This window comes from Mobula hypostoma, chromosome 30 (genome assembly GCF_963921235.1).
Source record: "Mobula hypostoma chromosome 30, sMobHyp1.1, whole genome shotgun sequence".
In the NCBI taxonomy this organism is placed as follows: Eukaryota; Metazoa; Chordata; class Chondrichthyes; order Myliobatiformes; family Myliobatidae; genus Mobula; species Mobula hypostoma.
This window is the reverse complement of record NC_086126.1, coordinates 11,940,235-11,965,798: the sequence shown is the minus strand read 5'-3', so window position 1 is coordinate 11,965,798 and position 25,564 is coordinate 11,940,235. Positions and strand designations below refer to the sequence as shown.

Sequence of the window (25,564 nt, the reverse complement as noted above, 5' to 3'; positions counted from 1 at the left end):
TCATCTTTACAGTAGAGGAGGCCGTGGATAGACATGTCAGAATGGGAATGGGATGTGGAATTAAAATGTGTGGCCACTGGGAGATCTTGCTTTCTCTGGCGGACAAAGCGTAGATGTTCAGCAAAGCGGTCTCCCAGTCTGCGTCGGGTCTCACCAATATATAAAAGGCCACATCGGGAGCACCGGACGCAGTATATCACCCCAGTCGACTCACATCATCCCATTCCCATTCTGACATGTCTATCCACGGCCTCCTCTACTGTAAAGATGAAGCCACACTCAGGTTGGAGGAACAACACCTTATATTCCGTCTGGGTAGCCTCCAACCTGATGGCATGAACATCGACTTCTCTAACTTTCGCTAGGCCCCACCTCCCCCTCGTACCCCATCTGTTACTCATTTTTATGCACACATTCTTTCTCTCACTCTCCTTTTTCTCCCTCTGTCCCTCTGAATATACCTCTTGCCCATCCTCTGGGTCACCCCCCCCCCGTCTTTCTTCCCGGACCTCCTGTCCCATGATCCTCTCGTATCCCCTTCTGCCTATCACCTGTCCAGCTCTCAGCTCCATCCCTCCCCCTCCTGTCTTCTCCTATCATTTTGCATCTCCCCCTCCCCCTCCAGCTTTCAAATCCCTTACTCACTCTTCCTTCAGTTAGTCCTGACGAAGGGTCTCGGCCTGAAACGTCGACTGCGCCTCTTCCTATAGATGCTGCTTGGCCTGCTGCGTTCACCAGCAACTTTGATGTGTGTTGCTTGAATTACCAGCATCTGCAGTATTCCTGTTGTTTGTACTTCAGACAGATAACTAGAGCCGATCCCACAAATTGGTCCTTAGGGCCTGTTCCCGTGTCCTCTGGCTCTGTCTTCCCGCTTTATCCTCAAATACTCTGCATTTCACTCACCGTCTCCGGCTCACCCGGCTCCCTCTGCCTCTCTCACCCTTCAAGCATTAAGGGAGCAGGCCATTTGGCCCACCGAGTCGATAGTATCCATCACTCCACCAGAACAATCCAGCACATCACGGAAACCAGGCTCCCCTCCATGGACTCCGTCTGCACTTCTCGCTTCTCCGGGAAAGCGGACATCAGAATCAAAGATTGTTCCTGCCCCCGACATTCTCCCTTCTCCCCTTTCCCATCGGGCAGAAGATAGAAAAGACTGAAAGCACGTCCCATAAAACAATAACACAATGGAGCACATTAGGCCATTCAGCCTGTCGAGTCGGAACAGACATTACATCATGGCTGATTGTTAACTGTCTCACGTCGGGTGTCCTGCCTTCTCCCCGCACCCTTTGACTCAGTTAGAAATGAAGTACATAGAAACCGCCGTTTTAAATAATAAATTCCCCTCCACACTCAGCCGTGGCAATGAATTCTAAAAATTCGCGGGTCTTCTAGCACATTAAATCCAGTAGCAGCTGGTGTCACAACAAGCACTGTTGACCCTTCCACATAAATATAAGGCGTTACACCGATTCCCCTCAGGAGCATGTACTGTTCCGTTTACATCAGATGTCCGCCACCTTCCGGAGATGCTCCGTGATCTGCTGCGTTCCTCCGGCATTTTATGGCTTCTGTTGACATGCACCTTCTCCCGTCCACCGCGCACAGAGCGCCCACCGGTGAAGATCTACGCGCCAGACTCAGAGACCGCTAACGATCAAAGCCTCACGATCAACGCGCGGCCTCCTGTGAAATTCCACATCATCTCTCTCTCTCTATTCTGAATGTGGGCCCTTTGGCCTTAGAGCCTCCCACGGGGTGAATACTGGCAGGCTTTCCCCCTTCGGGCTGGGTGACATGGGAACTAGTGGTCTTATGTTAAGGGTGAAGTGTGAAATATTTAAGGGGGAAACTGAGCGGGAGGTTCCTCACACACAGTGTGTTGAGAGTGTGGGACGAGCTGACTGCGGCCCCGGTGGATTGACGATAAATTGTAATATTTAAGTAAAATTAAGACAGATACACGGAGCGCAATGTTACCGGTGCAGGTAAATGAGACTAGGCAAGACACCAGGCTGCCAGTCATTAAACGGGCCGAAGGGCTTGGTTCTCTATAACTGGATGCTAGCAGAGTCCCAACGGATTAAATTGCGTTAGTAGAGTCAAATGCGAATGGTCGACGTTTCGGATCCCTGAACCTCCTGGCTCCACAGACGCTGCACCACCCTCTGTAACCTGTTGTTTTCTTTCATCTGCAGTTCCTTTTGCACTTTACCGGAATACAACCGGGTGGCAGCCATGAGTTTAACGCTACGCTGATCGGCGCGTTACCGTGTCGCCCTAAAACGTTTGTTTCCCACACCGGGAGTTGAACCCGGGTCGCCTGGGTGAAAACCAGGAATCCTAACCGCTAGACCATATGGGAGACGCTGAAAGACGATAGAGGGGATACTTCGAAGGGATTTAAGAGCAACTTATTCATACAGAGGGCGGTGTGTAGACGTGAAAGTGTGCGTACAGTGACAATGTTTAAAATATATTTGGACGTGGACAGGAAATGTTTCGAGGGAGACAAGCCAAAGTCAGGCAAAAACAACTTCAGACAGACAACTTGCGCCGATCCCACAGATTGGTCCTAAGGGCCTGTTCCCGTGTCTTCTGGCTCTGTCTTCCCGCTTTTTCCTCAAAAACTCAAATATCACTCACCGTCTCCGGCTCACCCGGCTCCCTCTGCCTCTCTCACTCTTCAGTCTGAGTCAAGCATTCAGGAAGCAAGCCATTCGGCCCTCCGAGTCGATACTAACCATCACCCTGCCAGTCCAATCCATCACATCATGGAAACCAGGCTCCCCTCCATGAACGCCGTCTACACTTCTCGCTGCCCCGGGAAAGCGGATGTCAGAATCAAAGATCCCTTCCGCCCCGGACATTCTTCCTTCTCCCCTTTCCCATCGGGCAGAAGATACAAAAGCCTGAAAGCGCGTCTCATAAAACCATAACACAATGGAGCAAATTAGGCCATTCAGCCCATCGAGACGGAACAGATTGGCTGATTATTATCTCTCTCAAATCCGGTCTCCTGATTTCTACCCGCACCCTTTGACTCCCTTACCAATGCAGAACTTATCAACCGCCGCTTTAAATAATAACTTCCCCTCCACAGTCAGCCGTGGCAATGAATTCCACTGATTCTCAGTCCTCAGGCATATTTACGCAGTGGTAATCGGTGTCATAACCAGCATTGTCCGTGACCTTTCCATGTAAATATAGTGCGTTACACCGATTCCCCTCAGGAACACGTACTGTTCCATCGACATCAGCTGTCCGGGACCTTCCGGAGATGCTCCGTGACCTGCCGAGTTCCTCCGGCATTTTCTGTCTTCTCTTGACATGGACCTTCCCCCGTCCCCCGCGCACACAGCAGCCGCCGGTGAAGATCTACCCGCCAGAGACAGAGACCGCCAACGGTGAAAGTCTGACGACCAACGCGCGGCCTCCTGTGAAATTCCACCTCATCTCTCCCGACAGGTGTAGCCGCCCCCCCGCCCCCAGGTAAGCCTCAGGTTCGCTCAACTGGCTTCCGGCTTCCGTCTAGGGGGAGCAGTCTTCGGCCCCGCCAAACTTGGTAACTAAGTTTGTGCAGATGCTGTGTGATTGTACCCCACCCCGCCAAATAACAGACAGTACACCATATACAATTAAATGACTACAATTTATAGATATGACTGGAACTATGGAATTAATAGAGATCAAAAATAAAAGGAAAGTCAAAGGCGCCGAATTTATCAAAGTTCAACCTCTTCGTGCACAAACACTTGGAGCTCTAATAACGGGGTCGGTTTTCCACCATTCGATCTCCTCCGACCACCTCGACCCGGCGCCTGGGACCAACCACGGTGGTCGACCAGACGCTCCACACGAGTCTGTCTCCGTCTCCTCTCCTCGCCGAAGACCCTGGACCTCGGACTCCCGCTCGGGGTCCGCCCCGTCGGCCAGCTCACAGCATCGCGTCCTCTCTCTCTCTCTCTCTCTCCCCATCGCGCCTTCTCCCCCAAACCGCGGGCATCACAATAGCTTACAGACACACAAGAAAGAATAACATCTATCCCAATTGGTTCGTTCGCTCTCTTATCAATAATATAACCCAAACAAGCGGAGAGAGAACTTTCTCAGCAGTTAACTTAACAAAGAAGCCAAAGACTAAGGAGCTGGTGGTAGACCCGAGGAGAGCTAAGGTAGCAGTGACCCCTGTTTCCATCCAGGGGGTCAGTCTGGACATGGTGGAGGATTACAAATACCTGGGGATACGAATTGACAATAAACTGGACTGGTCAAAGAACACTGAGGCTGTCTACAAGGAGGGATAGAGCCATCTCTATTTCCTGAGGAGACTGAGGTCCTTTAACATCTGCCGGACGATGCTGAGGATGTTCTACGAGTCTGTGGTGGCCGGTGCTATCATGTTTGCTGTTGTGTGCTGGGGCAGCAGGCTGAGGGTAGCAGACACCAACAGAATCAACAAACTCATTCGTAAGGCCAGTGATGTTGTGGGGATGGAACTGGACTCTCTGACGGTGGTGTCTGAAAAGAGGATTCTGTCCAAGTTGCATGCCATCTTGGCCAATGTCTCCCATCCACTACATAATGTACTGGTTGGGCACAGGAGTACATTCAGCCAGAGACTCATTCCAACCGAGATGCAACACAGAGCATCATAGGAAGTCATTCCTGCCTGTTGCCATCAAACTTTACAACTCCTCCCTTGGAGGGTCAGACACCCTGAGCCAATAGGCTGGTCCAGGACTTATTTCATAATTTACTGGCATAATTTACATATTACTATTTAACTATTTATGGTTCTATTACTATTTATTATTTATGGAGCAACTGTAACGAAAACCAATTTCCCCCGGGATTAATAAATTATGACTATGACTATTTTAATTATCCTACGCGGTAACATAAAAGTAGAAACCCCTTACACAGGTAACGTACTTCTGTTCTGAATTTGGGCCCTCTGGTCCTAGACTCTCCCACGGGGTGAATGCTGGCAGTCCTTCCCTCCTTGGGCTGGGTGAACGGGAATTAGTAGTCTTATGGTAAGGGTGAAAGGTGAAATATTTAAGGGGGAATCTGAGAGGGAGGTTCCTCACTCACAGTGTGGTGAGAGTTTGGGACGAGCTGAAAGCGGACCTGGTGGATTGACGATAAATACAGGGAGCGCCATGTTACAGGTGCAGGTAGATGGGACTAGGCAAGACACCAGGCTTCCATTCATTAAACGGGCCGAAGGGCCTGGTGCTGTGTTGTTGGGCTCTATAACTGGCTGCTGGGGAAATCCCAGCGGATTAGGTATCGTTAGTAGAGTCAAAGGCGAATGGTCGACGTTTCGGATCCCTGAACCTCCTGGCTCCACAGACGCTGCACGACCCTCTGTACCCTGTTGCTTTCTATCGTCTGCAGTTCCTTTTGCACTTTACCGGAATAAAACCGGGTCGCAGTAATACGCTGATCGGCGCGTCACCGTGTCTCGCTCTAAAACGTTTGATTCCCATACCGGGAGTCGAACCCGGGCCGCCGGGGTGAAAACCAGGAATCCTAACCGCTAGACCATATGGGAGGCGCTGAAAGGCGATAGTGAAGATACTTTGAAGGGATTTGGAAGGCAACTTATTCACACAGAGTGTGGCGTGTAAACGTGAAAACGTGAAAACGTAGCGTACAAAAACACTTTAAAATACATTTGGAGGTGGATGGGAAAGGTTTTGAGAGAGACAAGCCGAAGGCAGACCAAAGCAACTACTTCAGACAAACTTTCGCCGATCCCACAAATTGGACCTGAGGCCCTGTTCCCGTATCCTCTGGCTCTGTCTTCCCGCTTTTTTCCTCAAATACTCTGCATTTCACTCGCCGTCTGCGGCTCACCCGGCTTCCTCTGCCACTTCCACCCTTCAAGCATTAAGAAAGCAGACCATTCGGCCCTCCGAATCGATACTAACCATCACTCTACCACTCCAATCCAGCACAACACGGAAACCAGGCTCCACCACCAGCCCCCGACCCCCGATTTATGACGGACCTCACCAATGTAGAGGAGGCCACGTGGGGAGCACCGAACACAACAGACGACCCCAGCAGATTCACAGGTGTAGGGTTGCCTCACCTGGAAGGACTCCTTGGTGCCCTGAATGGAGGTGAGGGAGGAAGTGTCTGGGCAGGTGTAGCACTTTGGCCGCTTGCAGGAACAAGAGCCGGGAGGCCGATTAGTGGGGAGGGACGAATGGACAAGGGAAACGCGGAGGGAGTGATCCGTGCAGAAAGCGGATGGTGGGAGAGGGGCGCAGGTAAAGATATGTTTAGTGGTAGAATCGTTTTGGAGATGGCGGACGCTGCGGAGGATAATGTGTTGGATGCGGAGGCTGATGGCGAGGTAGATAAGGACAAGAGGGACTCTATCACTATTACGGTGGCGACAGGATGCGGTGAGTGTGGATGTATGGGAATGGAGGAGATGCGGATATGGGCAGCATTAATAATTAGCGCGGGGGTGGGGGGAACAGTTCTTTAAAGAAGGAGGACATATTTGATGTCCCGGAGCGGAAAGCCGCGTCCTGGCAACAGTTACGAAGAAACTGAGAAAAGAGGAGAGCATTTTCACAGGAGATAGGGTGGGAAGAGCTCGAGTCAAGATTACTGTGGGAACCAGCCGGTTTACAAAAACTGTCGGCAGACAGTTCGTCTCCGGAGATGGAGACAGAGAAATCGAAAAAGAGGTGGAAGTCTCAGAAATGGACCAAGTGAAGGGGTGGAAGTTGGAGGCAAAGTTGATGAAATTGACGAGCTCAGCTTTGAAGCGTGAGGCAGCGCCAATGCAGTCGTCAATTCCCTCGATGCAGCGGAGGAAGAGTCGGGGAGTTTCACCGGGGAAGGCTCTAAGCATGGACTGTTCTACGTAGCCATCGGAGAGGCAGACGTAACTGGGGTCCGTGCGAGTGTCCGTGACTACCCTTCGAGTTCTGAGAACGCGGAAAAAGCGGAAGGAAAAAATATTCAGTCTGAGGACCAGTTCTACCAGACGCAGAAGGGTGGTGTTGGTGGTGGAGGGGCGGTTGGCTGGTTCTCTTTTTCACGAAAGAAGCGGAGAGCTTCGAGACCTTGTTTTGATGGGTGGGTAGAAGAGTATATCTATGGTGAAGATGAGGTGGTCTTGTCCGGGGGGATTGAAAGTTAGCGAGGAGATCGAGAGCGGTAGAAGTTTGGCGGAGGCAGGTGGGAAGGGACTGAGCCAAGGAGGCTGGACTGGGATCGAGATAAGAGGACACGAGTTCTCAGTGGGGCTGGAACAGGCAGAAACAATCAGCCTACCCGAATAGTCCGGTTTGTCGGAGGTAGAAGTTAGCAGTGCGGGCTAAGGGAACTTGTTACTGGACCCAGCTAATACGCTTCCCACTTTGTGAAGAAGTTCCCCTTCAATTTCCCTTGAAGCATCTCCGCTATTGCGTTTCAGCATCTCCCATATGGTCTAGCGGTTAGGATTCCTGGTTTTCACCCAGGCGGCCCGGGTTCGACTCCCGGTATGGGAAATAAACGTTTTGGGGCGACACGGTAGCGTGACCGTCAGCAACGAGAGGGGCGGAGAAAGGAAGCCAGGTGACATGGGGACGGAGAACAAAATGCCATTTCTGTGACCCTGGTTCGATTCCGGAAAGGAGTTTCTACGTTCTCGCCGTGACCGCGTGGTTTCCCTCGGAGCAAAGTTCCGGTTAGTGAATTGTGGGCAGGCTTTGTTGGCACCTGAAGCGTGACGAATCTTGCAGCCAGGCCCCGCAGAACCCTCCCTGACCTGATCTGACCCCAATGCCGCCTTTCACTCCGTGATTCGACCGACACGTGACAGATCCAGCCAATCTTTAAACCTACGCCCTCGCTTGGAACCTCTCGTGATCTGGGAAGAGAAATGGACTGAGACAATTTATAAACCTCTATAAGGTCCTCTGTCAGTCTCCGTTGTCCGCGCTCTCTCCAGATCAATCGCATCCTTACAAGGATACTGAGATGGGATGTTCCGAATCTTTTAAGACCATAAGGCATAGGAACAGAATCAGACCATCCGGCCCATCGAGTCTGTTCCGCGATTCCATCATGCCTGATTTACTATCCCTCTCAACCTCATTCTCCTGCCTTTCCCCTTAACCTTTGAAACCCTTATTGATCAAGAAACTATCAACAGCCGTCTGTGAAAATGATTTCCACAGATTCACCAGCCACTGGTTGAAGAAATTCCACCTGATCTCCGTTCTAAATGGACGTCCCTCTGTTCCGAGGCTGTGCCCTCTGGTCCTAGACTCCCCCACTATAGGAAACATCCTCTCCACATCCACTCTATCTGTGTCCTCTGGTCCTAGACTCCCCGACTATTGGAAACATCCGTCCCATGTTCACTCTATCTAGTCCTTTCAATACTCTGAAAGCTCAAGGGGCAGAGAACAGAGTGGGTATGAGACCCGGGACAGTGTGTCCATATCACACCCGCACCAAACTCGCCTTCTACTTCTTCGTCATCACCTTCCTCGTCAGCACGGCTAAAAGGGCACACTCATCCCAGCCAAACCCTCACCCCGACCTTCTCGAACCTCACACTGCCTCTGCCGTCATCCCAAGTACTCCTCCATCACGCCAACCTAGCCGTTCTCCTCTCTTGTCCGCGTCCCTCCCCCAGCTCACAGCCGATCTCCGTGCACCCGTATTAGTGCTTGACCTTAGTTCCCTTCTCCCAGTCCCGCTCCACTCCCTATGCGGCCCATCTCATCCCCTCTCTCTCTCTCAGCCCCATATACTCCTCCTTCCATCTTTTCCCCTCCCCTTCCCGTTGCTCCCACTCCGGAACGATGAATGCAGGAAAATAGGCCATGCGGCCCATCTCATCCGTGCTGACAAAGTATGCTCTCCACTCGAATCCCATGTGTCTGTATTTGGCCCAGACCCCTCACCTTTCTTATCCGTGTATCTGTCCAAAGTGCCTATTCAGTGTTGCTTGTACATTTGCCTCGGCAGACATTCCATAAGATATCATAAGGTCACAGGATATCGGAGCAGAATTAGGCCATTTGGCCCATCGAGTCGGCTCCACCATTTCATCACGGCTGATCCGTTTCACCTCTCAACCCCAATTTCCTGCTTTCGCCCTCTATCCCTTCACGCCCTGACTAATCAAGAAGCTTTTAGCCTTGAAAGTTCTTAAGATTGTCATAGCGGGGGGAGGCGGGGGGAATGGTAATTGTGGAGATAAGCTCCCACTACCTATAAATTGCTCCAAATGGCGTGCGTCTCTGACAGCCTCTGACAACCAAGTCCAACTCCTGGCCTTCACGTGTGGCTTAGCTGCTAGGCCCTGTCGAACTGTTTCTACTGATCGACGCTCCCTACCACTAATATCAGCCTTTCCCTTAAATAACCCAATGACTTGGCCTCCACGGTATCTCCGCTATCGCTTTTCAGCGTCTCCCATATGGTCTAGCCGTTAGGATTCCTGGTTTTCACCCAGGCGACCCGGGTTCGACTCCCGGTATGGGAAGTTAACGTTTTCGGGAGACAGGGTAACACGGTGATACACCGGCCAGGGGTTCAATTCCCGCAAGGGGCACAAGAGACTGCGAAGGCAGGAGGTGCAGTGTCCGGAGGCGTCGACTATTCCTCTCTGACTCTACCGACGCTACCCAATCCGCTGGGATCGTTACAGAGCACACCAGGCCCTTCGGCCCATTTAGTCAATGGCAGCCTGGTGTTCTGCCTAGTCCCATCTACCTCCTTGTAGCTATCCAAATTTCTCTTAAGTGTTACAATTGAACCTGCATCCACCATTTCCGCTGTCAGCTCCGTCCCACGAGAGAAAAAGTAACCCTTCTAGTTCCGCTTCGAATATTTCCCCTTTCACCCTTAACATCAGATCCCTAGTTCTCGTCTCACTCAACCGGACGGAGGAAAAGCCTGCCAGCATTCACCCCGCGGGAGAGTCTCGGACCAGAGGGCCCACCCTCAGAATAGTACGACCCTTTAGAGCAGAAATGAGGAGGTATCTCACAGGAGGGCGCGCACTGGGTGTCCGTCGGCTATTCCGCTTTGACCCGCTTAAAGTTATTGTCCCCTTCCTGTTTCTGACTTCCACCCGCAATGGCTCAGTAGATAATCCCTCCATGACTTCCTCCTTTTCTGCAGCCGTGGTACTATCCCTGATTAGCAATCCCACTCCGCCACCTCTTTTCCCTCCCTCCCTGTACTTTTTTAAAACATCTAAAGTTCGGTACACTCAGCAGCCATTCCTGCCCCTGAGACATCCAAGTCTCTGTAATGGCCACAATGCCATAGTTCCATGTATTGATCCACGCTCTGAATTCATCCGCCTTGCTTATGATACTCCTTGCATTAAAATTGACACATCTCAAACCATGTGGCTGAGTTCATCTGTGTTCTATCATCTGCCTATCCTTTCTCACAAACTCCCTACAAGCTGTCTCTGCTTGTGCGCCAACCTCTCTGTCCTCTGCCTCCTCACTTCGGTTCGCACCCCCTGCAAATCTCCCCAATAGTATTAGCAAACCTCCCTCCCAGGATATTGGTTCCCCTCCAGTACAAGTGCAACCTGCCCCACTTGTACAGGTCACCCCTTCCCCAGAGAAGTTTCCAATGATCCAAGAATTTAAAACCCTGCTCACCATCTCCTCAGCCACTCACTCATCCGCGCTATCTTCCTGTTCTGACCTTCCCTAGGTCGTGGCGCCGGGAGCAATCCGGAGATTACCACCTTGGAGGTCCTGTTCTTCAACCTCCTTCCCAACTCCCTAAACTTACTGCGCAGGACCTCTACCCCTCTCCTGCCCGCGTCATTGGTACCAACATGTGCCGCTTTGCCCTTCAAGAATATTTGGCAACCGCTCAGAGACATCCTGGACACTAGCACCCAGGAGGCAACATTCTATCCTGGCGGCAGCGGAATCTCCTATCTGTCCCCGCTAACTATCGAGTCTCCTGTGACTATTGCTCTGCCTGACTTCAACTTGCCCTTCTGAGGCTCAGTGCCGACCACAGTGCTATTGGTCTGGCTGCTACTGCCTTGCCCAGATAGGTCATCCCCCTCATCTGTATCCAAAGGGGTAAACCTGTTGTTGAGGGGACTGACCATAGGGGGACGCTGCACTGACTTCCTACTCCCTTTACCTCTCTTGGAGTTCACCCATCTACTCCCCGAATTCTGCACTTTGGATGTTCACCTGCTCAAAAGTGTTACCTATCAATTCCTCTGCATTCCGGATGATCCTTAGTTCATCCAACTGCAGCTCCAGCTCCTTAATGTGATCCTTCAGGAGCTGGAGTTGGCGGCACTTCCTACGGGTGTAGTCATCAGGAGACTATGAAGTTCCATGAATTCCCACGTCCACAGCCATATCTCCATCCTGCCTACACTGTACAATGGACAACCAGGAACAAATCAGCAATAACGAAAGGAAAAACGAACTCTTCTAACTTGTTTCTTTGGCCTCACCCTCTTCTCGTCGAAGCCTCTCGAGTCAAGGCTTGACTCTCCTGATCTTACTGCTGGCCTACTCCCCACAATGGCCGCCCCGGTTGTCCCTTCTGTACTTTTATTTAATTCGCAGTGCTCTGCTCCCGCCGCTGGTTGGGCCTCCGGTATGTCCGAACGCCCGCGAAGCTCTCCTTTTACGCAAACTTCGCCCACCTGCGAGTAACCTCTTGGAAATACTCTGATCCCTCCGGAAATTAGAAGGGTGCCGGGACGGAGCTCAAGAATGAAATTAGGAGAGCTAAAAGGGGCCATGAGAAGGCCTTGGCGAGCAGGATTAAGGAAAACCCCAAGGCACTCTACAAGTATGCGAAGAGCAAGAAGATGAGCCGTGTGAGAACTGGGCCAGTTAGGAACGATGGTGGAGACGTGCATGGAGTCGGAAGGGGTAGCGGAGGTACGTAATGAATACTTTGCTTCAGTATTCACCATGGAAAAGGATCTTGGCAATTGTGGGTATGACTTACAGCGGACTGAAATGCTTGCGTGTATAGAAGTTAAGAAAGAGGATGTGCTGGAGCGTTTGGAAAGCATCAAATTGGATAATTTACCGGGACCGGACGAGATGTACCCCAGACTACTGTGGGAAGCGACGGAGGACAACGCTGAGCCTCTGGTGATGATCTTTGCCCCATCAATAGGGACGGGAGAAGTACCGGAAGTTTGCAAATGCTGTTCCCTTGTTCAAGAAAGGGAGTAGAGACAACCCAGGAAATTATAGACCAGTGAGTCTGACTTCAGTGGTAGGAAACTTGTTGGAGAAGATCCTGAGAGACAGGATCCATGACCATTTGGAGAGACGTAACCTGATTAGGACAGTTAGCATGGCTTCAACAAGGACAGGTCGTGCCTTACGAGCCTGATTGAATTCTTTGAGGATGTGACTAAACGCATTGATGAAGGTAGAGCAGTGGATGTAGTGTATATGGATTTCAGTAAGGCATTTGATAAGGTACCCCATGAAAAGCTCATTCAGAAGTAAGGAGGCTTGGGATCCAAGGAGACCTTGCTTTGTGGATCCAGAACTGGTTTGCCCACAGAAGGCAAAGAATGACCTGTCGATAGTTCGTATTCTTTATGGAGGACGGTGACCAGTAGTGTTCCACAGGGATCTGTTCTAGAACCCCTCCTCTTTGTGATTTTTATAAATGATCTGGATGAAAAAGTAGAAGAGTGTGTTCGTAAATCTGCTGATGACACAAAAGTTGGGGGTGGGTTGTCTGGAGGGGTGTCAGATGTTACAGCGGGACATCGATAGGATGCAGAACTGGGCTGAGAAGTGGCAGGTGGAGTTCAACACAGATAAGTGTGAAGTGGTTCATTCAGGTAGGTCAAATTTGAAGACAGAGTATATCATTAATGGTAAGACTCTTGGCAGCGTGGAGGATCTGAGATATCATGGGGTCCGTGTCCATAGGACCCTCAAAGCTGCTGCGCAGGTTGTGTTTTTAAGAAGGCGTACGGTGTGTTGGCATTCTTCAACCTTGAGACTCTGTGCAAGAGCCGTGAGGTAATGTTACAGCTATATAGGACCCTGTTCAAACCCCACTCGGAGTACTGTGTTCAGTTCTGGTCACCTCACTACAGGAAGGAGGTGGATGCTATAGAGAGAGTGCAGAGGAGATTTACAAGGATGTTGCTGGATTGGAGAGTGTGCCTTATGAGAATAGGCTGAGTTAATTTGGTCTTTTATCCTTGGAGCGACAGAGGATGAGATGTGACCTGATAGAGGAGTATAGGATGATGAGAGGCATTGATCGTGTGGATAGTCAGAGGCTTTTTTTCCCCAGGGAACACGAGGGGGCATAGTTTTAAGGTGCTTGGAAGTAGATACAAGGGTCAGAGTTAAGTTTTTCACAGAGAGAGAGGTGGGTACGTGGAATGCACTGCCGGCGGCGGTGGTGGAAGTGGATACAATAGGGTATTTTAAGAGACTCTTAGATAGGTACACGGAGCTTAGAAAAATAGAGGGCTATGCGCTAGGGAAATTCTAGGCCGTTTCTAGAGGAGGTTACATGGTCGGCACAACACTGTGGGCCGAAGGGCCTGTAATGTGCTGTCGATTTCTTTGTTCTGTGTTCTATGACCTGAGCCGTCATCCGCATCCTCCGGCTCTGCCGCGTAGATCCTCACCTGCGGGTGCTGTGTGCATGGTGTACGGGCGAGGGTGCACGTCAAGAGGTCAACGCCATGCTGGGCAAGGTACGTAGACCAACAGAGAACATGCCGGAGGAACTCAGCAGAATACGGAGCACCCACAGAAGGTCGCGGACAGCTGAGGTAAATGGGACAGTGCGTGTTCCTGAGGACAACCAGTGGAACGGACTGTACTTACGTTGAAAGGTCACACCCAATACGGGATAGGTCACCAACTTCCACTGGGTGTACTATGGCAGAGGGGAGTGGATCTGCGCATTGCCACAGACGTCTGCGGAGGCGAAGTCGTTGAGTATGCTTAGAGCGGAGGTTGATGGTTCTTGATTAGTAAAGGCGCCAAAGGATACGGGGAGAAGGCAGGAGACTGGAGCTGAGAGAGATAATCAATCAGCCACGATGGAATGGCAGTTCCGACTCGACGGGCCGAATGGCCTAAACCGCTCCTCTGTCTTATGGTCTGATAATACGTGCTTTCGGGCATCTGTATCTTCTGCCCGATGGGAAAGGGGAGAAGGAGGAAACTCTGGGGCAGGTGGGATCTTTGATTCTGATGTCCGCTTTCCCGGGGCAGCGAGAAGAGCAGACGGGGTTCATGAATCCTGTGATGTGCTGGATTGAGCGATGGTTTAGTAGCGATTCGGAGGGCCGAAGCTCTTGTTTCCTTCATGCTTGACTGGATGTGCAGGGTCAAAGAGGCAGAGGGAGCCGGGTGAGCCGGAGACAGTGAATAAAATGCAGAGTATTTTGTGGATAAAGCAGGAAGACGGAGCCTGAGAACTGGGGAAATGGCCCTCAGGTGTAATCTGACGGATCGGCGCAAATTGTCTACCTCAAGTAGTTGCTTTTGCCAAACTCGCCCGAAACTTTTCCTATCGTGTGCAAGTGTCTTTTAAACATTGCTTTTGTACCCACCTTATAGCATTTACTCACCACCCTCTGGGTGAAGAAGTCTTTCAAATACTTGATAAACTGGCTTGGCTGTTGTCTCCCATATGGTCTAGCGGTTAGGATTCCTGGTTTTCACCCAGGCGGCCCGGGTTCGACTCCCGGTGTGGGAAGCAAATGTTTTGGGACGACACACGGTTAGTCACTTGGACCCGGGTTTTATTCCCGTACGGAGTTTGTACGTTCTCCCCGTGACCGCGCGGGTCTCCTCCCGCATTCCCAATTCTGGCGATAACACAGCCAGCCCAAATTGTGGCGTGGCGACGCCTGGCCTCCACGGCCGCCCGTGGCAATGGATTCCACAGCTAAAGAAATTCCTCCTCATCTCTGTTCCGAAGGGGTCCTGAGGCCGCCCACCACAACCCTCGCTGATTTGATTGTACGCAAAGGTCGCGCTTTACGGTATGGGTCGGCTCACAAGTGAAAGTAAAGCCAATCTTTGAACTAATTCCCTCTCTGGGAATGTCTCGTACTCTGGGGACACCATTCTCAATATCTTATGAACGATTTTATAAACCTCTAAAACGTCCCCACCCCGCTCAGTCTTCTTTCCTCGAGGGAAAACAGCCCCAGACAATCCCAGCCTCTCCTTTTAACTCCAGACCTTCAGACCCTGAAGCAGTCACTGTTTCAATTCCCTCTCCAGCTAAACCGCATGCTTAAAGCGATTCTGAGGTGGGATGTTTTCAATGTGTTAAGACCACAGCACATGGGTACGGATCGAGACCATTCGGCCCGTCGAGTCCGCTTCGTCATAGTTGACTTACTATTCCTTTCAAAAGTTCAAAGTAAATTTATTATCAGAGTTACGTGCACGTCACCATATACAACCCTAAGATTCTTTTACTTGCGGGCATCCGTTTTAGAATGCTAACCAGAATGGAACCAGTGGAAGGCCGCACCAAACCGGGTGTTCAAAAAAAAAAGACAACAAACTGCAAATACAAAACAAAGAGGAATAACGATAGTAAATGAGTAAGCAATAAACACGGAGAACGTGAGACGAAGAGTCCTTGAAAACGAGTCCTAGAAACATTTCAATGATGGGGCAAGTGGAGTTGAGTATAGTTATCCCCTCTGGATCAGGAGCCTGATGGTTGAGGGGTGGTAACTGTTCCTGAACCTGTTGGTGCGAGTCCTGAAGCTCTTCTACCTTCTACCTGATGGCAGCGGCGAGAGGAGAGCACGGCCTGGGCGGCGGGGGTCCCTGATGATGGATGCTGCTTTCGGACGACAGCGCTCCGTGTAGATGTTCTCAACGTGGGGGAGTTGCTGCGTTTCACCCGCGATGGCCTGGACCCTATGCACAACTTTTTGTGTAGTTTCCCTTTCAAGGGCATTGGTGTCTCCATACCTGGCCGTGACGCAGCCGGTTAATATATTCCCCGCTGCGCATCTTCGTCAAAGTCATGGCGTAACCTTCGCAAACTCCCAAGGAAACAGAGGCGCTGAATTGCTCCCTTCACAATTCCACTTACGGGACAGCTCCACCGAAGAAATAACAACGCCAGACCCCCCATTGTCCTGCCTTGCCCCGGAACCTTTGACGCCCGTGCTAATCATCGACTTCTGCTTTAAATATCACCAATGATTCCGCATCCAGACCTGTCTGTGGCAATGAATTCCACAGGTTCGCCGCCCTCGGGCCAGAGAAATTCCTCCTCATCTCCGTTCTACAGGGACGCCCCTCTGCTCCGAGACAGTTCCCCCGGTCCTCGACTCGCCCACTACAGGAAACACCCGCTCCATGTCCGCTTTATCCGGCCATTCAATACTCTGAAGACTCAAGAGGCAGAGAACGGAGTGGGTATGAGACCCGGGACAGTATCTCTTTCACCCACCCCCCAACGCTAACCTCTTTTTATTTAACCCAGTTTCTTTGTGACGTCTCTCAGACACGGGGTGGGGGAGATGGCGGGACAGGGAGAAGACCTATATTTAAAGCACGGAGAGAAACTTTCTGGTGGGCATGTCAGCCAGCGGAGATCAACAATCCCTATTGCCTCCTGATGGGGCAAGATCTCGCCCACCTTTGTGAAGCCATCCGACCCGGATCTGCAGCTTGGGTGCCGGACTGAGGGGGCAGGGTCCCGGGCCGGTCATGGGGAGTTTCAGCCGCCGCCGTCCCGTCTCTTACTTCTGGAAGCTGGTGGCTTGTTTCGTTGCCTACACGTTCTTCGGCGCCTTCGTCTTCTCGGCCATGGAGCTGCCGCGGGAGATACAGATGAGGGGGGAGGTGGAAGTTCTGAAGGCCACGTTCCTGCGGGGGCACCGGTGTGTGGAGGAGGGGGAACTGGAGCGGCTCCTGCAGCGGCTGCTGGGCGCCAGCGCCTACGGCATTTCCCCCACCGGCAACGCGTCCCAGGAACGGAACTGGGACCTCGCCTCCTCCTTCTTCTTCGTCATCACCGTCCTCACTACCACGGGTAAAGGGGCGCTAACCACCCCCGCCCAAATCTTCCCCCCGACCTCCTCCACAAACAGCGAGACTCCCGAATCCTCTGCCCTCATTGCTCCCACCTCCCAACCAACATGTTCGTATCTCCAGTCTGCGTCCCTTCTCCACCTCACCGCCGCTCTCCGTACACCTGCCCTCCTGTTTGACCTCGGATTCCCTTCCCAATACCTCATCCCTCTCCTCTTTCCCAGTCCTCCCGTCTCCCCAAATCCTTTCACCCTCCCCTGTCTCTCTCACCCACCCCTCTCTCCTCCACGTTCCCTCCGTCCTTCCCACCTTCTCCCCTCGCAAGCTCCTTCCCCTCCCCTCTCCATTTCTCTACTGCGCTCCCCCATCCTCCTACGCCCCCTCTCTCCTTCCCAATCTATTTCCCCATCCCTCTCCATTTCCGCGCTCCCCACCCCTCTCTTTTCCCCACTCCCTGCCTCCCAATTTCTCCCTCCCCAAGGTCTTTTTCCCTTCTCCTTCTCAATTTCCCTACCTACATTCCCCTAAGCTTCTCTCTCTCTCCCCCTCCTCCCCACTTTGTCCCCTCTCCTTCTCCTCCCCCACCCCCGTTCCATTCCGCCCCTCCACGCTTCAAGGAAAACAATCCCCATCTCTCCTTGCAACTCAAGCCTTCCAGTCCCGGTTGCCTCTCCCGAGCTAAAGGTGTTGGGGGAGGAAATATCATCAAGAGTTAAATCTCATCGTTCCTCGAGGAATGTCTATAAGACCATAGGAGCAGAATTAGGCCATTCGGTCCATCGAGTCCGCTGCATTTATTACCCCCTCTCAACCCCATTCTCCACAGATTCGCCAACCTCTGGCTAAAGAAAATCCTCCTCATCCCCGTTCTAAAGGGATGTACTTCCCTTCTGTGGTCTTGGTCTCTGGGTCTAGACTCTCCCACTATTGGAAATGTATTGGGGGCGGTGTATCTGTGGAATTCATTGTCACAGGCGGCTGCAGAGGCCGAGTAATTAAGTATATTTAAAGCGGAGGGTAAGCACGTGGCCAAGTGGTTAAGGCACTGGACTAGAGACCTGAAGGTCGTGAGTTCGAGCCCCAGCCGAGGCAAGCGTGTTGTGTCCTTGAGCAAGGCACCTAATCACACATTGCTGTACAGCGACACCGGTGCCGAGCTGTATGGGTCCTAATGCCCTTCCCTCGTGGAGAGGGGAGACTTGCAGCATGGGCAACTGCTGGTCTTCCATACAACCTTGCCCAGGCCTGCGCCCCGGAGAGTGAAGACTTTCCAGGCGCAGATCCATGGTCTCGCAAGACTAACGGATAGGTTCTTGATTAGTCGGGGCGCCAAAGGTAACGGGGAGAAGGTAGGAGAATGAGGTTGGGAGGGATAATAAATCAGCCATGATGGAATGGCTGAGCAGACTTTATGGGCTGAATGGCCTTAATTCTGCTTCCTATGTTTTATAACCTCATCTATATCGCCTTACAGCGGTTGAGCTTTGTGATTTGGTTCAGACGGGTGGCCGGCGTTCAGCACGGGTTTGACGGGCCGACGGGCCTGCCGCCGTCCAGTGATTCTCTTTCTTGCCTCTAGGTTACGGGCAAACCGTCCCCGTCACCCGGGAGGGCAAGGGCTTCTGCATGCTGTACTCGCTCCTGGGGATCCCCGTCACCTTGTTGCTGCTCAGCGCGCTGGTCCGCCGCCTGTTGTTCTACCTGCACTGGGTCCCCAGCGCCCTCATCCACCGGCGGTGGGGCCTGCCCCTGCCGCTGGCGCAGCGGCTCCACGCCCTCGCCATGGGGGCCACCGTGGCCAGCTGCTTCTTCCTCCTGCCGGCCGCCGCCTTCACCGCGCTGGAGCAGGACTGGGGCTACCTGGAGTCCCTCTATTTCTGCTTCATCTCCCTCAGCACCGTCGGCCTGGGCGACCTCGTCCCCGGGACGTCCCGCTACCCCAGCCTGCGGCACCTCTACAGGATCGGCGTCTCGTGTGAGTAGGCCCTCTTCTTCGGCGCCCGGGAGAAAGAACTGGCTGTATCCTTGGGTATAACGTGTGTGTGTGTGTGTGTGTGTGTGTGTGTGTGTGTGTGTGTGTGTGTGTGTGTGCGCGCGCGCGCGGTGGGGGTGGGGGCATGTTCTGGCAAATGAGTGATTTTGTAGGAGTTTATAAAGTTGTAAAGGGTGTGGGGTAAGATGTCTTTTCCCCAGAGAGACACAGCACTGTGCAAAAGTCTTATGCCCTCGAAAAAAAATATCGGTAAAGTGAAGATGCCCTCAAAAATAATCAAATGAAGAGTTTCTAAATGTCAGAAAATTTACCATAAAGAGCAGTAAACATTTATAAAAAGATCTCCCTCCCGGCACTTATCCTTGTAAGCGGAACAAGTGCTACACATGCCCTTACACTTCCTCCCTTACCACCATTCAGGGCCCCAGACTGTCCTTCCAGGTGAGGCGACACTTCACCTGTGAGTCGGCTGGGGTGATATACTGCATCCGGTGCTCCCGGTGCGGCCTTCTACATATTGGCGAGGCCCGACGCAGGCTGGGAGACCGCTTTGCTGAACATCTACGCTCTGTCCGCCAGAGAAAGCAGGATCTCCTGGTGGCCACACATTTTAATTCCACGTCCCATTCCCATTCTGACATGTCTATCCACGGCCTCCTCTACTGTAAAGATGAAGCCACACTCAGGTTGGAGGAACAACACCTTATATTCCGTCTGGGTAGCCTCCAAACTGATGGCATGAACATTCACTTCTCAAACTTCCGCTAATGCCCCACATCCCCCTCGTACCCCATCTGTTATTTATTTTTATACACACATTCTTTCTCTCTCTCCTTTTTCTCTCTGACTCTGTCCCTCTGACTATACCCCTTGCCCATCCTCTGGGCTTCCCCCCTCCCCCTTTCTTTCTCCCTTGGCCTCCTATCCCATGATCCTCTCATATCCCTTTAGCCAATCACCTGTCCAGCTCTTGGCTCCATCTCTCCCCCTCCTGTCTTCTCCTATCATTTCCGATCTCCCCGTCCCCCTCCCATTTTTAAATCTCTTACTAGCTCTTCTTTCGGTTAGTCCTGACGAAGGGTCTCGGCCCGAAACGTGGACTGTACCTCCTCCTAGAGATGCTGCCTGGCCTGCTGCGTTCACCAGCAACTTGCCTAACCTAAATCAAATCAATATTTGGTGTGACCGTCCTTTGCCTTGAAAGCTGCGCCAATACCTAACGTGCGCTGTCATGCCGTTTTATACGGAAAATCGGCTGTAGTTTGTGCCAGGCGTCGTGGAGGACCTGCTACAGTCCTTCAGCAGACTCTGGCTGTCTTGCTAGATGCTGTCTCTCCAGCAGATCCTCGATCATGCTGGGATCAGGATTCTATGGAGGCGAAACTATCTGAAACCATAGGAGAGAAGTTAGAGCGCCGAAAACGTTTGCACGGTCTGCCAACATGTTTGGATAATGCCGCTTTTTCCTGGTGCCCATTTTAAAAAAAATAATCCATCCACTGGCTAAGGAGAATTCCCAAGTCCTTCCTTGCTCTCAGAAACATAGTAACAGACGGGCATCGATAGAGCGGACGCTGAACAAATAATACGTAAGTGGGGCAGCTGGGGAGAGAGAGAGAGAGAGGCTCCCTTGACACAGGTTCGATCCCGACCTCCGGCGCTATTTGCGCGCGCGCCTGTGTGAGAGAGAGCGTGTGCGCGCTCGCGTGCCTGACTGTGTGTACGCGCAGTTTGCAGGTTGCTCCACCCCACTCCACTCTCCCCACACACACCCTCCCCCACCCCCGCCCGCTCCCTTGGGTGCTTCGGTTTTCTCTGTCATCCCAAACGTCGCGCAGGGGTCGGCGGGGCAGTTGCTACCGCGAGGGCTCCCCCGTGTCTGACCTGCCCGGGGACTGGGTGAATCGGGAGAGTGTCGGCGGGACTACAGTGAGAAGAAAATGGGTAAGCAGTAGGACGGGAGAGAATTGGGGATTCGGGCTAGCAGAGATACGCTGGACTAAAGAGCCTGCTTCTGGGTGAGTGACTGCATGATTGGCTAAATTCTCTGGTTATGACAGGCCATCAAATGTAAAAGGGAGCTTCATCTAACCTATGATGTCCCTCCTGTGAGATTGTGTGATGCGACGGCGTAGAGAGAGCTTCATTCTGTGTCTGACCCCGGGAGTGTGTGATGGGACGGTGCAGAGGGAGTTTCACTCTGTGCCTGACCCCGGGAGTGTGTGATGGGACGGTGGGGAGGGAGATTCACTCTGTGTCTGACCCCGGGAGTGTGTGATGGGACGTGTGGAGAGAGCTTCACTCTGTGTCTGATCCCGGGAGTGTGTGATGGGACAGTGTGGAGGGAGCTTCACTCTGTGTCTGACCCCAGAGCTGTGTGATGGGACGGTGTAGAGGGAGCTTCACTCTGTGTCTGACCCTGGGAGCGTGTGATGGGACGGTGTAGAGGGAGCTTCACTCTGTGTCTGACCCTGGGATTGTGTGATGGAACAGTGTAGAGGGAGCTTCACTCTGTGTCTGACCCCGGGAGTGTGTGATGGAACAGTGTAGAGGGAGCTTTACTCTGTGTCTGACCCCGGGTATGTGTGATGGAACAGTGTAGAGGGAGCTTCACTCTGTGTCTGACCCCGGGAGTGTGTGATAGGACGGTGTAGAGGGAGTTTCACTCTGTGTCTGACCCAGGGAGTGTGTGATAGGACGGTGTAGAGGGAGTTTCACTCTGCGTCTGACCCCGGGAGTGTGTAATAGGACGGTGTAGAGGGAGTTTCACTCTGTGTCTGACACTGGGATTGTGTGATGGAACAGTGTAGAGGGAGCTTCACTCTGTGTCTGACCCCGGAAGTGTGTGATGGAACAGTGTAGAGGGAGCTTCACTCTGTGTCTGACCCTGGGATTGTGTGATGGAACAGTGTAGAGGGAGTTTCACTCTGTGTCTGACCCCGGGAGTGTGTGATAGGACGGTGTAGAGGGAGTTTCACTCTATGTCTGACACTGGGATTGTGTGATGGAACAGTGTAGAGGGAGCTTCACTCTGTGTCTGACCCCGGAAGTGTGTGATGGAACAGTGTAGAGGGAGCTTCACTCTGTGTCTGACCCTGGGATTGTGTGATGGAACAGTGTAGAGGGAGTTTCACTCTGTGTCTGACCCCGGAAGTGTGTGATGGAACAGTGTAGAGGGAGTTTCACTCTGTGTCTGACCCTGGGAGTGTGTGATGGAACAGTGTAGAGGGAGCTTCACTCTGTGTCTGACCCCGGGAGTGTGTGATAGAACAGTGTAGAGGGAATTTCACTCTGTGTCTGACCCCGGGAGTGTGTGATGGGACGGTGTAGAGGGAGCTTCACTCTGTGTCTGACCCCGGGAGTGTGTGATGGGACGGTGTGGAGGGAGCTTCACTCTGTGTCTGACCCCGGGAGTGTGTGATGGGACGGTGTGGAGGGAGCTTCACTCTGTGTCTGACCCCGGGACTGTGTGATGGGACAGTGTGGAGGGAGCTTCACTCTGTGTCTGACCCCGGGAGTGTGTGATGGGACGGTGTAGAGGGAGCTTCACTCTGTGTCTGACCCTGGGATTGTGTGATGGAACAGTGTAGAGGGAGCTTCACTCTGTGTCTGACCCCGGGAATGTGTGATGGAACAGTGTAGAGGGAGCTTCACTCTGTGTCTGACCCCGGGAGTGTGTGATAGGACGGTGTAGAGGGAGTTTCACTCTGTGTCTGACCCCGGGAGTGTGTGATAGGACGGTGTAGAGGGAGTTTCACTCTGCGTCTGACCCCGGGAGTGTGTAATAGGACGGTGTAGAGGGAGTTTCACTCTGTGTCTGACCCCGGAAGTGTGTGATGGAACAGTGTAGAGGGAGCTTCACTCTGTGTCTGACCCTGGGATTGTGTGATGGAACAGTGTAGAGGGAGTTTCACTCTGTGTCTGACCCCGGGAGTGTGTGATAGGACGGTGTAGAGGGAGTTTCACTCTGCGTCTGACCCCGGGAGTGTGTAATAGGACGGTGTAGAGGGAGTTTCACTCTGTGTCTGACACTGGGATTGTGTGATGGAACAGTGTAGAGGGAGCTTCACTCTGTGTCTGACCCTGGGAGTGTGTGATGGAACAGTGTAGAGGGAGCTTCACTCTGTGTCTGACACTGGGATTGTGTGATAGAACAGTGTAGAGGGAATTTCACTCTGTGTCTGACCCCGGGAGTGTGTGATGGGACGGTGTAGAGGGAGCTTCACTCTGTGTCTGACCCCGGGAGTGTGTGATGGGACGGTGTGGAGGGAGCTTCACTCTGTGTCTGACCCCGGGAGTGTGTGATGGGACGGTGTGGAGGGAGCTTCACTCTGTGTCTGACCCCGGGACTGTGTGATGGGACAGTGTGGAGGGAGCTTCACTCTGTGTCTGACCCCGGGAGTGTGTGATGGGACGGTGTAGAGGGAGCTTCACTCTGTGTCTGACCCTGGGATTGTGTGATGGAACAGTGTAGAGGGAGCTTCACTCTGTGTCTGACCCCGGGAGTGTGTGATGGAACAGTGTAGAGGGAGCTTCACTCTGTGTCTGACCCCGGGAGTGTGTGATGAGACGGTGTGGAGGGAGCTTCACTCTGTGGCTGACCCCGGGAGTGTGTGATGGGACAGTGTGGAGGGAGCTTCACTCTGTGTCTGACCCCGGGAGTGTGTGATAGGACGGTGTAGAGGGAGTTTCACTCTGTGTCTGACCCCGGGAGTGTGTGATGGAACAGTGTGGAGGGAGTTTCACTCTGTGTCTGACCCCGGGAGTGTGAGATTGGATAGTGTAGAGAGAGAGCGCCATCTAGTGTCTGACTCCGGGAGTGTGTGATGGGACGGTGTGGGACTCTGTATCAAGCCTGCATTGTCCCATCTCCATCATGAATCTCTGCTGGGTTTCAGGTTACCTGATCGTGGGGCTGATCGCTGTCCTGCTCGTCCTTGAGACTTTCTGCTGCCTGCGGGAGGTGCAGCTGTTCATACGCCTCTTCGTCAGCCGCGAAGAACAGGAGGCATGCTGGAGTTTCGGAGAGGATGACGAGGCCATCGTCCTCACCAAACCAGAATCCCACCCACCCAATTCCCGCCCCGGCGAGGGCTGAACCGTCGGTGGCCCGGCCAGGCGGGGAGTCGGTCTGGAGGGGACGGGGACAGTGGGCAGGCGTGCAGAACGAGGCCAGACCCCGGCTGGAGCCCCTGATCCGGATTGTCCCACATCCCTCCGCCTACCGGTGTGGGAATTTCCAGGAATGCATGGAGCTAGAAATTGGAGATGTAGCTAAACCACCAGGTCCCCAGCCTTCCCTGCGGAGATTAACAACAGGGTCACTGGATCTGCTACTCGGACGCATACTTCAACTGTTAAAGTACCAATATTATTCAAAAAAAGATCTTTAATAAAAAAAACAATTATGTTACACTTTTAATGCTTCATTATCTTGTTCTCGATGGGGACGGTTCAAACATACCGTCAAAGAATACTGCAGCACAGAGACAAGTTCTTCAGTCCATCTACTCTGTGCCAAACTATTAATCTTTCTTGTCCTATTGCCCGGCTCCCGGACTGTACCCCTCCATATCCCACCCCAATCCATCCATGTACCTATCCAAAGCTCTCTTAGCTGTTGCAATTGGACCCGCATCTACCGCTTCCGCTGGCAGCTCGCTGCAGTCCTGGTTCCCCTTCAAGTACCTTTCGTTCGCCCTTAACCTGCAGCCGGTAGCTCCAGTTTCACACAACCCTCAGGGGAAAGATAGCTTGTATTTAGCCTCTCTGCAGTATGCAGCTCATAATTCTGTACCTCACTATCAAATCTCCCCTCATTCGCCTACCGTCCAGGCAATGAACCATATAACCATATAACAATTACAGCACGGAAACAGGCCATCTCGGCCCTTCTAGTCCGTGCCGAACTCCTACTCTCACCTAGTCCCGCCGACCTGCACTCAGCCCATAACCCTCCATTCCTTTCCTGTCCATATATCTATCCAATTTAACTTTAAACGACAACATCGAACCTTCCGCAACCACTTCTGCTGGAAGCTCATTCCACACAGCTACCACTCTCTGAGTAAAGAAGTTTCCCCTCGTGTTACCCCTAAACTTTTGTCCTTTAACTCTCAACTCATGTCCTCTTGTTTGAATCTCCCCCATTTTCAATGGAAAAAGCCTATCCACGTCAACTCTATCTATCCCCCTCATAATTTTAAACACCTCTATCAAGTCCCCACTCAACCTTCTACGCTCCAAAGAATAAAGACCTAACTTGTTCAACTTTTCTCTGTAACTTAGGAGATGAAACCCAGGCAACATTTTAGTGAATCTCCTCTGTACTCTCTCAATTTTATTGTCATCTTTCCTATAATTCGGTGACCAGAACTGTACACAATACATCAAATTTGGCCTTACCAATGCCTTATGCAATTTCAACATTACATCCCAACTCCCATACTCAATGCTCTGATTAATAAAGGCCAGCATACCGAAAGCTTTCTTCACCACCCTATCTACATGAGATTCC

At 52.3% G+C, this 25,564-nt stretch overlaps 5 non-coding genes across 5 annotated transcripts; 3 read left to right on the top strand and 2 right to left on the bottom strand.

Annotated features, from left to right (window-relative positions):
* Positions 1–2,302: 2,302 nt before the first annotated feature.
* On the bottom strand, positions 2,303–2,374 carry trnae-uuc (transfer RNA glutamic acid (anticodon UUC)). The gene has a single exon. It is a non-coding gene; the product is annotated as a tRNA-Glu (tRNA).
* A 3,123-nt stretch (positions 2,375–5,497) lies between these two features.
* trnae-uuc (transfer RNA glutamic acid (anticodon UUC)) lies at positions 5,498–5,569 on the bottom strand. Its single transcript has one exon. It is a non-coding gene; the product is annotated as a tRNA-Glu (tRNA).
* Positions 5,570–7,460: 1,891 nt separating this feature from the next.
* Positions 7,461–7,532, top strand: trnae-uuc (transfer RNA glutamic acid (anticodon UUC)). The gene has a single exon. It is a non-coding gene; the product is annotated as a tRNA-Glu (tRNA).
* Positions 7,533–9,451: 1,919 nt separating this feature from the next.
* On the top strand, positions 9,452–9,523 carry trnae-uuc (transfer RNA glutamic acid (anticodon UUC)). Its single transcript has one exon. It is a non-coding gene; the product is annotated as a tRNA-Glu (tRNA).
* A 5,147-nt stretch (positions 9,524–14,670) lies between these two features.
* On the top strand, positions 14,671–14,742 carry trnae-uuc (transfer RNA glutamic acid (anticodon UUC)). Its single transcript has one exon. It is a non-coding gene; the product is annotated as a tRNA-Glu (tRNA).
* The last annotated feature ends 10,822 nt before the right edge of the window (positions 14,743–25,564 follow it).